Genomic DNA, 12,243 nt, shown 5'->3' on the forward strand with positions numbered 1-12,243 from the left:
GAATGGAATCACCAACTCAATGAACATGAGTTTGAGTAAACTCTGGGAGTTGGTGATGGACAGGGATGCTTGGCGTGCTGCAGTCCATGCAAAGAGTTGGGCACAAATGAGCAACTGAACTGAACTGATTATTATAATAAATGTTTAAACAATAATATGTTTGGCTTCAAAAATGTGGCAGTGAGTTATATTTTAGGCCATTCTTAGTGTTTACATAATTAGTTACTTTAAGAAAATAAAATACTTTTTATTCATGCTAGTTAGTGTAATTAGGTTATATTCTGAACCACAGGAAGTCAAGAAATAAGCCTTTAATCATTCAAAGTATATATTTTTTTTAAATTTTGGAAGCCTTCTTGGAAAATCCTTTTATATGACACAAACAAACTCTGCAGATGTATCAATAGCATTGTACAAACACATGCTATACTCTTCAGCATTCTGAAATAAATAATTCCTGTTATCTGGCAATGCATAGTTCCAAGTTATCTATAACCCTGATCTTACTATAAATGTATTTGGATTAGATTGTGTTCATTTGATAACACTTGAGAGCTAAAGTGCCAAAGTGCAGAGTCAGAGAGATCTAGTAACAATGACAAGATTCAGCTTTTCATTGCTTTTGTGGAATGTTTATGGAATTCTGAATGAGAAAGGTTAGAGTTGCATTTTTTGTCAAATAAAAAATGCACATCAGTATTCTTTGATGAAACACCAACAATTCAGCTAAACCTGATCAAGATTCCTTCCTTCCAAGGAGGAAAATAAAACCAACAGAATAGAATAAAAGCCACAAATCTGAAATATGCCTGTGTGTGTGCTAAGTCACTTCAGTCATGTCTAACTGTGTGGGACCCTATGGACTGAAGTCCACCTGACAGGCTCCTCTGTCCTTGGGATTCTCCAGGCAAGAATACTGAAGTGGGTTGCCATCTCCTCCTCCAGGGAATCTTCCCAACCCAGGGATCGAACCTGTGTCTCTTAGTCTCCTGCATTGGCAGGAAAGTTCTTTACCACTAGTGCCACCTCAGAAGCCCAATCTGAAATATATGTATATCTAAATATATATACATTTTATGTTGTATTATATGCTATATAAATATATACAAATATAATATATATATAATTTGTCAGGCCAAAGTCAAATTGACAAATATAAAATATTCATAAGTTTAAAATGAATCAATAATGGACATAAAGATAATAAAGGCAGTTTTAAATAAAGCACTTGTAAACAATAAAAATGACTGACATTTGCTGCATGATGGCTACTTCCTAAAGCTCTGGAAATAATTCTCAGTTACTAAGCTTGATTTTTCTCTTCCATATTCAATAATAATATTATTCTCCAAATCCTCCCTGGCATTTTACTTTTATTATGCAGCTTTATCCACAGCACAATAACGGGTACTTCACTCAATCCATAGGCTCATCTATCTTTTTTTTTAGTTTCTTCTCACTGTACAGTCCTATAAGAAACACCTTATTTTCATGCAAGAATCAAAGGAAGAACTATTGGACAAACGTTACTTAAGTATTTTAAAAAGTATTTAAATTCAGGGCACAAAACAAAAAAATAAGATATCAGTAGACTACCTTACAATACATACACCCTTATTATATAAAAATCTCCTCTAGAGATATTGTTTTGCCATAGGTAAAAAAAAAATGAAAAATCAGAAAGCAAATTATGAGATAGGGGTTTCATTTTTCCAATAATATCATGCTTGACTATTCCTAGATTCCACATCAAAATCTTTAAATCTCTCCCATATATAAATATATGTAAATGTGCACACGGATATTTCTATATCTGTGACACATGTGCACATTTTAAGCCTTAAAACAACTTAACAAATAGCAAACTATCCATTTTAGAAGGCTTGATACCAGGATATGATCCAGTCAATTCAAAGCAAGAAGAAATGACATTTATAGGAGAGTGTAGTTAGTAACTACTAAGTCCTAGCATTGTTATGAGACCCTAAATGGCTTTGGGTGGTTTCATAGCCCCCCCATGGTTTCATTGGATGTAATCTAAATAATAAGTATTGTAGTGTTTCCAGAAAAATATTAATAATTCAGAAAATGATCAAATTTAAATATCATTTAGATCGTTCAATGTCTGAATTAAGTGATAGAAATATCAGAGACATTCCTCTAAATATGCCTTTCATCTTCCATGTTACAAATGAAGCTATTATCTAATAGGATTTGCCAGAAGGGTCAAGTCCAGGTAAAATTTATACAAAGCCATATTTTGAGGATTTCAAAGCAAGACTGTGATGTGTGAAAAAGGTTACCATCAGACCTTGACTGAGAAACAGTAGAAAATTACAGTTGTGAAATATTATGTCCTGAAATTCCTTTCTGAATCTCTAAACATGGTTTAGAAATTGAGTATCTCTCAAAGTGACTCCTTAGTTCAGTTGGTAAAGATTCCACCTGCAATGCAGGAGACCTCAGTTTGATTCCTGGGTTGGGAAGATCCCCTGGAGAAGGGATAGGCTACCCACTCTAGTATTCCTGGGCTTCCATTGTGGCTCAGCTGGTTAGAATCCACCTGCCATGTGGGAGACCTGGGTTCATTCCCTGGGTTGGGAAATTCCCCTGGAGAAGAGAAAGGCTACCCACTCCAGTATTATGGCCTGGAGGATCCATGGACTGTATAGTCAAGGGGGTTGCAGAGTCAGACACGACTGAGCTACTGTCACTTTCACTTTTAGAGTGACTCATATCCTCAGAGTGAGAGTCAGATACAGTATTCCACTCTTACACGCAGAATTTTAAACAGCCAAGTTTCTAACCATCTGTACTTTTAAAAAGCATAGGTTCTCAGCACTGTGTCTTTTTGTTAATTAACAAATGCAGATTTTACAGGTTTATACAAAATATGACATTGAAAGAAGTTATTCAAGAATAGATAAAACTAAACATGAAATCAAGAAACAAAGATTTTGCTACGAGCTTCTCTTACAAAGACTTGAAAAAGTACTGAGTATTATGAGTATTTATTCAGTATAGATTAAAATACATGAGAATATTTAATTGATTGACTTGAAAATAAAGAAAGGTATTGGTTAAATGTAACCAAATTTCCAAATGTAGCTCAAATTTCCAGTTGAGCTATTTCAAATCCTAAACGATGATGCTGTGAAAATGCTGCACTCAATATGCCAGCAAATTTGAAAAATGCAGCAAGTAGCCACTGGACAGGAAAAGGCCAGTTTTCATTCCAATGCCAAAGAAAGGCAATGCCAAAGAATGCTCAAACTATCGCACAATTGCACTCATCTCACACGCTAGTAAAGTAATGCTCAAAATTCTCCAAGCCAGGCTTCAGCAATACGTGAACCGTGAACTTCCACATGTTCAAGCTGATTTTAGAAAAGGCAGAGGAACCAGAGATCAAATTGCCAACTTCTGGTGGATCATCGAAAAGGCAAGAGAGTTCCAGAAGAACATCTATTTCTGCTTTATTGACTATGCCAAAGCCTTTGACTGTGGATCACAATAAACTGTGGCAAATGCTGAAAGAGATGGGAATACCAGATCATCTGACCTGTCTCTTGAGAAACCTGTATGCAGGTCAGGAAGCAACAGTTAGAACTGGACATGGAACAACAGACTGGTTCCAAATAGGAAAAGGAGTACGTCAAAGCTGTATATTGTCACCCTGCTTATTTAACTTATATGCAGAGTACATCATGAGAAACACTTGGCTGGAGGAAGCACAGGCTGGAATCAAGATTGACGGGAGCAATATCAATAACCTCAGATATGCAGATGACACCTTTATGGCAGAAAGTGAAGAACTAAAGAGCCTCTTGATGAAAGAGAAAGAGGCGAGTGAAAAAGTTGGCTTAAAGCTCAACATTCAGAAAACTAAGATCATAGCATCCTGTCTCATCACTTCATGGCAAATAGGGAAACAGTGGAAACAGTGGCAGACTTTATTTTTTGAGGGCTCCAAAATCACTGCAGATGGTAACTGTAACCATGAAATTAAAAGACGCTTACTCCTTGGAAGGAAAGTTATGACCAACCTAGACAGCATATTAAAAAGCAGAGACTACTTTGCCAACAAAGGTCCATCTAGTCAAGGCTATGCTTTTTCCAGTAGCCGTGTATGGATGTGAGAGTTGGACTATAAAGAACGCTGAGTGCCGAAGAATTGATGCTTTTGAACTGTGGTGTTGGAGAAGACTCTTGAGAGTCCCTTGGACTGCAAGGAGATCCAACCAGTCCATCCTAAAGGAGATCAGTCCTGGATGTTCATTGGAAGGACTGATGTTGAAGCTGAAACTCCAATACTTTGGCCGCCTGATGTGAAGAACTGACTCATTTGAAAAGACCCTGATGCTGGGAAAGATTGAGGGCAGGAGGAGAAGGGGATGACAGAGGATGAGATGGTTGGATGGCATCACCGACTCAATGGACTTGAGTTTCAGTGAACTCCAGGAGTTGGTGATGGACAGGGAGGCGTGGTGTGCTGCAATCCATGGGGTTGCAAAGAGTCAGACATGACTGAGTGACTGAAATGAACCAAACCAAATTTCTAAATAATATAATTTGTTGTAAAAGAGACTTGAAAACTTATGGAAAAGTATTTTAAATTATTTTTATATTAACCTTAATAAGTTGAATAACAATTACAGAGCACAAATAGCCAATTATACTTTTAAAAAACAGAAGCCAACATAAAGGTCAAGCAAAGATCATATGAACATTAATTTTGGAAAACAACTTCCCTAGATCTTATCCAAGAATTCCTATTTTCAGTGGGTTTTCCAAATTTATCTTAGATTAGAAATCTCTTTGGTTTGCTTTACTTAACATAGTTTGCCTAATTTCTTAAATTTTGTTGTTCTAGTTTGTGATACTGACAACTTGTAGGTTTTATGAACCACAATCAGATATGGAAGAATACTAAATTTTGAGTAGGAGATGCTAGCTTAGTTTTTGGTAGTATATCATAAACATGAAGGAAAAATAAGAAGAAATTGTGGCATTGAGATATGCTCAAGATATTTATTTTGGAAAGTTAAATTATTACTCATACACTACTGCTGAAATACATAATTCAAGAGCTAGATAAAGTGTATTTTGAAGCTGATTCATCAGACTGATGCTAGCATAAAGCAGCCTTCCTGGGAGGTATCTATTAAAACCTAATCTGTACTCCTGAGCCAGCAGGAGATGAGTAGGCTGGAGAAGTTTTGTTCTTTGTCCTGCAATTGGTGGGAGTACAAAAAAGAATTGCTTTTTATTATTTGGCAGCAGCTATCTGGCCAATTTAGAGAGTTACAAAAGGTGCTTAATAAGTTTACATATTAAGGAGGAATCAATTCTATTCTATATGATTATGGTAAATGAATATTTTAGTGTTTAAATGAGATTAAGTATACTAAATTAAGGAAATATTAATATATGCTCCTCATCCTTATAAATTAATAAAGTAGAAATTATGGTTTAGTGGTTAACTTTCTCATTATTCAAAATTGCCAACAATATTTGCAAGGATTGCTTTCAAGTCACTTCAGGAATTCCTAAATTTTATTTTATTTTTAATTGGACTGTAATTGCTTTACAATGTTATGTTGGTTTATGCCATACAACAATGTGAATCAGCCATAAGTATACAGGAGACGGCAAGAGTGAACATCAACATTCTAGGAATCAGCGAACTAAAATGCACTGGAATGGGTGAATTTAACTCAGATGACCATTATATCTACTACTGTGGGCAGGAATCCCTTAGAAGAAATGGGGTAACCATCATAGTCAACAAAAGGGTCTGAAATGCAGTACTTGGATGCAATCTCAAAAACGACAGAATGATCTCTGTTCGTTTCCAAGGCAAACCATTCAATATCATATATTTTACATTTGGTAATGTATGTATTTGGTATGTATGTATTTCAATATTAATCTCTTAATCAGTCCCACCCTCTCTCATTTCCCCAGTGTATCTACAAGTCTGTTCTCTATGTCTGAGTTTCTCTATTCCTTCCCTGCAAATAGGCTCATCAGTAACATTTTTCTATATTCCATAGATATGTGTTAATATTTGTTTTGTTGTTGTTTAACCACTAAGTCGTGTCTGACTCTTTGTGATCCCATGGACTGTAGCCCACTAGGCTTCTCTGTCCATGGGATTTCCCAGGCAAGAATATTGGAGTGGGTTGCCATTTCCTTCTCCAAGGATCTTCCCAACCTAGGGATGAACCTGTATCTCCCATATTGCAGGCAGATTCTTAACCACCGAGCCACCTGGGAAGCCCATGTTTAAATATACAAATTTTGACTTATTTGACTGTGTATAATAGGCTCTAGGTTCTTACATCTCACCAGAACTGACTCAAATTTATTCCTTTTTATGGTTGGGTAATATTCCATTGTGTATATGTATCACAACATCTTTATCCATTCATCTGTCAATGGACATCTAAGTTGCTTCCATGTCCTGGATATTGTAAACAGTGCTGGAATGAACATTTGGGTACCTATGTCTTGTTAAATTATAGTTAAGAATTCCTACATTTCATTGTAGAACTATAGATTAGGGATCATCAAATGTTTTTCTATTAAGGTTGAAGAGTAAATAATACGGATTTTCTGTGCCATACGATGTCTATCATGAGTATTCAACTCTACTCTGTTGTGTTAAAAGAACCATAGATAGTATGTAAACAGATACTCCAGTAAAGCTATTTATGGAAATAAATAAAGGTCTGCACTGGCATACAGGCCCTAATTTGCTGACCTTGATCTAGAAAAGTGATCAGGAAAGTTGATGTAGGAAATATGTTCCCTAAATTTTTATAACTTCAAATTAAGAGGTGTGTAGACTTTACATTAAAAATAGAACTGAACTGAATATAAAATGCTTGGCCCATTCTTTTATCGACTCCTTAGAAATAGGTCTCTACTGTCTGCAGACATTTAAAATTGTGAAAAGTATAATACCAACTTGATCTTACCATTTATTTCCAAAGGGGAATTCTTTTAAGAGTGTATGAAAATTTGGACAGTACATACGACATAAACCAGAACTGCCCCAGGATAACCAGAATGTATGTTTACTCTCCTTAAGATAATTTGAAGTAACTTGATCTTCTTCTAAGATGACCATAGGGTTTTTTTAATTGAAAGTTGAATTGGTTTACTAAGGTTGCAGTTCAAGGTCAGTTTTTATAGGAATACTCTGTGTGTATATGTGTGTGTGTATTTAATATGGACACTGATAGTCTCTATTATTTTAGGAAATGTATTTTTATTTATATTTTTGAAAGTTCATTTTTTCAGTGTTTTTATCTTTTCAGCAATTTTCAATGAGTATTTTGCATTTTCTTTGCTACTCTTCTCTATCAATTGCTTTCCTTTTATATCTTTCTATAGTCTTTTGAAATCTGTGATATATTTTGGGCACAGCTTCCATTTAAGCCTTCAGGTACTGCATTGTCTGTTTTTTACACCTAAATTAATTTTGCTGTTCCTGGTTCATTTCATCTGTTATTTGGTCACAATCTTTTATTATCTGATCATAGTTTCTTTGTGTGATTATGGAATCCTTTCCTGCTTTCTTTCTAGTTATAAGTTTTATTTGTATAACTGATCTTTCTTCACAGTTATAATTGCTTCATTAATATAAAAATAGTGTGTATTTGGATCACAAATGTCTTATGTCACATTTTTTGGGAGGTGGGAGAATTTCTCACCTTTAAAGATATTTTGCTGCTTTTGTTTATTTTTCTTCCTACTTCTCTGCAGTTTTTTCCTTATTAACAGTATATTTGATTGGAAGTAGTCTTTATACTTTCTTGGGTCATTTACCTCTATTATTGCTGATTCCTATATTAGCAATAAAGAATTCTGAGAAATGTATGAAGGACCAGTGTAGGTTGCTCAGTTTCTGTATGATCTAATGGGCACCCTCATGCAGAGCTACAATGAGATCACTTCTTTACTAATGATGCTCCTGTGAGGCAAGCCATCTGATTTTCGGATTCTAACCCAACTCAGGATATATCCTAATAAGGTCCTTGAGTTTCCATAGGTTCTTCACCATTGACCTATGGACATCAAGGGATGCTACCCTTGCTTTCAAAGGAGGAATTCTTTTTTTTTAGTGATAGCGTAGTGTAGTGATAGTGATAGTATAACAAATATGAACATATGTGCTTCATATGCATGTTATATGCTCACTCTCATTCTGTTTGTCACTGTTTCTATCTCTGTCTCCCTTTTTTGCTTACTCCCATACCTATACCCCTGCCTGTTTGCTGTTAATCCTATTCATACCAGCTCTCAATCAGAGTTGGGCCATCTCATTCTGGTGTGAATATTTGATGTAATTTCTAAGAGATCTGTCCTATATTTGTCCTATTCAGACTCACTCAATATATTTTATTTCTTTAGTTTTTCTGGCTAAGCAGTTGTACTTAGATATTCTTGGCCACAAACATATGGTATACAGGTATTTGTTAGCTTTAAAGAAAAAGTCGTTGGGAAGTCTCTCCACACATTCGGTGTCCAGAAGTGAATTGATTTGTGTGAATAGTATAGAAGATATACAGAGGAGGAAAGTTGAGGTTTTTAAAAATGGGTTTGCATTTTTTTGTTTGTTTTATATCTCTTCATTATGCTCTCTGGCTTTGAGGGGAAAAAGTTAACTTAGTTTGGAACTAGGATATTTCTATGCACTTATCAGAAACAGGAGCATTGTTCTTTATACTGTAGAAATCAATACTATTGATAGAATATTTTATCTATATTATTCTACTTTTTCATATTTTAATATATTAAAATCTGAATCATTCTTACTCTTGATGAAATCTTAAAATATAATTGTAAGCATTTAATTTTTATGTCTTGTGGCATATAAAATAAATAATGATGTGTTTTGCACTCGAGTCTATATAATAAAGTAGGAAGAAAATTGTAAGTTGACAATAAATATTGAATGAATGAACAAATTAATGAATAAATAGTTGAACTCCATTTAACCTCACAAAAATTGTTTAAAGCTTGGTAGCTGTAAGCTCCCATCTTTGAGATCTTAGTAAAGAAAATTTACATAGCTTAAGTAATCCTGCTAAGTATAACAGAGGCTATTTCTGAAGATATGAAAGGTAAATCATCTGAATTTAAATTCACTACTAAAGTAAGAGACTGAAATTGTATTTCTTTTCTAATATTAGTACTAAAGCATTTAAATAGATAGAACTCAATGCTTGGTGTTCTGTCAGTGAGCATGACACTCCACCCTAAAATTTGCAGGAAAAAAATAAATGACACTTCACTAACTCTATACACAAGATGGTGGATAGTGATGTCAATGAAACTTAAACATCAGAGTTTCTTACTATCTGGCATTCATTCTGATTTACCCCACCTGAGACATTATTACTATATTTTTTTAAAAAAAGCTCCCCCCCCATTATAATAGTTTCAGTTCTTATGACAATCTATTCTTACATTTAAAGAATCATTGTTTGATGTGAGAGTTGGACCATAGAGAAGGCTGAGAGCCAAAGAATTGGTGCTTTTGAATTCTGGTGCTGGAGAAGACTCTTGAGAGTCTCTTGGACACCAAGGAGATCAAACCAGTCAGTCCTAAAGGAAATCAACCCTGAATGTTCATTGCAACGACTGATGCTGAAGCTGAGGCTCCAGTACTTTGACCACCTGTTACAAATAGCCAACTCATTGGAAGGGACCCTGATGCTTGGAATGATTGAAAGGGGAGGGGGGTGGTGGCAGTGGATGAGATGGTTAGATAGCATCACTGACTCAATGGACATGAATTTGAGCAGACTCCAGTAGATAGTGGAGGACAGAGGAGCCTGGCACACTGCAGTCCTTGGGCTGGCAGAGTCAGACAAGACTTAGCATCTGAATAACAATAACAACCCATTGTTATAAACCTGAATCAAAGTTTGAAATAAATATCATGCCTACTAAAGAAGAAAAGAATCACTTTGCCTTTATAGTATATCTTTATTGTTATTATTTAATATCTGTCTACCAGAGAGAGTAAGAATTCTTCTTCTTTATCACTGTTTTATCCTAAGGGCCAGAAACAGTGTCTAGCCTAACAGGGATGTCAAGTAATATTTTCTGGATGAATGAGCATCACTTTAGATAATGATCTTTCTTCTCTACCATAAACAATTTTCTATTTAGTCAAAAGCATCACAGTTGCAGATACACTGTGTTCTAAATATATTTTCTGTAGAACTGGAGGTAAAGCAGCTTACGACTGTTCAGCATAACACTGCATTAAAGATAACATTTGTTGTAAAGGCAGGATTACTCTGAGATACCTGTATTTGTAAACTCTTTACAGCAAGTAAGATGTATTTCTTCAGAGATCATTTCCTTAATAGGATTTCAGACAGCTTTTGGAAGCAGCTAAAATAAATTGCTTTTAAACATTTGTGTCATATCACATTAAAAAGGGTTATAAATCAATATCCACCATGTGCTATAATATATACTCTCACCCTATAATAGAATTAATCTTAGGTTAAAAAGAGAAATTCTTTTCTGATCATTCCACCAACCCACTCTTCCTTCTCTTCTTGAAAATATGAGCTTTTCAAATGACATATGACTAGAAGAATCCATTATAAGCATCCACTGTTGTGCCTGCTCTAAAGTAATTTGGTCCTGCATAAATAACTCCAACTTCACAATCTCTTGTAAGCTCAACTTAAATGCCCATGGCTTAAAAGAGATTGCTTATTTTATAAAGGAATGTTTGATCATCCAAATTTTCTGTGTTTCATCACATAGTATAAAGAGGTGGTACTGGACAAAGTTATCAGTTCAGTTCAGTCGCTCAGTCGTGTCCAACTCTTTGCGACCCCATGAATTGCAGCACGCCAGGCCTCTCTGTCCATCACCAACTCCTGGAGTCTACCCAAACTCCAGTACTTTGGCCACCTCATGCGAAGGGTTGACTCATTGGAAAAGACCCTGATGCTGGGTAGGATTTGGGGCGGGAGGAGAAGGGGACGACAGAGGATGAGATGGTTGGATGGCATCACCGACTCGATGGACATGGGACAAAGTTATAGAGAAGGTCTATCAAAGTTTGCCCCACCATTCCTTCTCTGTACCTCTAGCTTACTATCAGTAGTAATAATAATTGATTTCAGAACCATGAATTCTTCAATATTCCCCTATCAAGTGCCAGTACACTCAGAATCCAGTGAAGAGAGCAGTCATATGAATAGATAATTACAATTCAGTGTAATCAGTTGTATATGAAAATTTTAAATTCTACTTGTGGAAGAAGAAAGCCTATTCAGAAATACTTGACATAAAAAAATGATATTTTAAATATTTTGGAATATGAGGATCCCACCTGTTAGAAAAATGGATGAGAGAATATTTTCACTAGACAAGGCCATTTGAGTTATGAAAAGAAGTTCAGGACTTCCCTGGTGGCGCGGTGGGATAAGAATCCATGTGTTAAAGCAGGGGACACCAGTTTGACCCCTGGTCCAGGAAGATTCCACATGCCACAGAGCAATTAAGCCCAATTGCAACAACTACTAAGGTCTCACTCTAGAGCCGACAAGCCACAATGACCAAGCCTGTGTGCTGCAACTACTGAAGCCGGTGAGCCCACAGGCCTCACCTACTGCTCCCACATGCTACATCTACTGAAGCCCATGTGCCTAGAGCCTGTGCTTTGCAAGAGAAGCCATCACAATGAGAACCCCATGCACTGCAACTATGAGTAGCCTCCGCTTGCCACAATTAGAGAAAGCCAGTGAGCAGCAGCAAATACTTAGCACAACCCCAGCCCACAAAAAAAGAAGTTCAAAATCACTAAAACATAAATAAATAAATAAATAAATATTAATAATACAAAATTGAAAATAGAGGAGTTACCAGATCAAAAGGGGCCTTTTAAGACCTGCTAAGGAGCTAATTATCTGTAGACAACAGAGAGACTGAAGAATCAAGCAGGAATCAAAATGAAATATTTTATTTACTCATTAATTTATATTTTATGAAGGAATATATGACAGTTTTGTGGAGAATATACTCAAATGATGAGGCCAAAGTTACAATATTCCACATTAGAAATGAGGAGGCCTACACTACCACTGAGCTATAAGAATGCAGAGGGGGAGGAGCAGAGTGCAAAGATGTGCTGGTAAATGTGCAAACTAGCTCAAAACAATGCCTGACTTGTAGCACTGGCCTAATTCTGTGGTGTGTAAA

The sequence above is a fragment of the Giraffa tippelskirchi genome, chromosome 5 (genome assembly GCF_054371585.1).
Source record: "Giraffa tippelskirchi isolate mGirTip1 chromosome 5, T2T-mGirTip1v1.2.pri, whole genome shotgun sequence".
NCBI classification, from domain to species: Eukaryota; Metazoa; Chordata; class Mammalia; order Artiodactyla; family Giraffidae; genus Giraffa; species Giraffa tippelskirchi.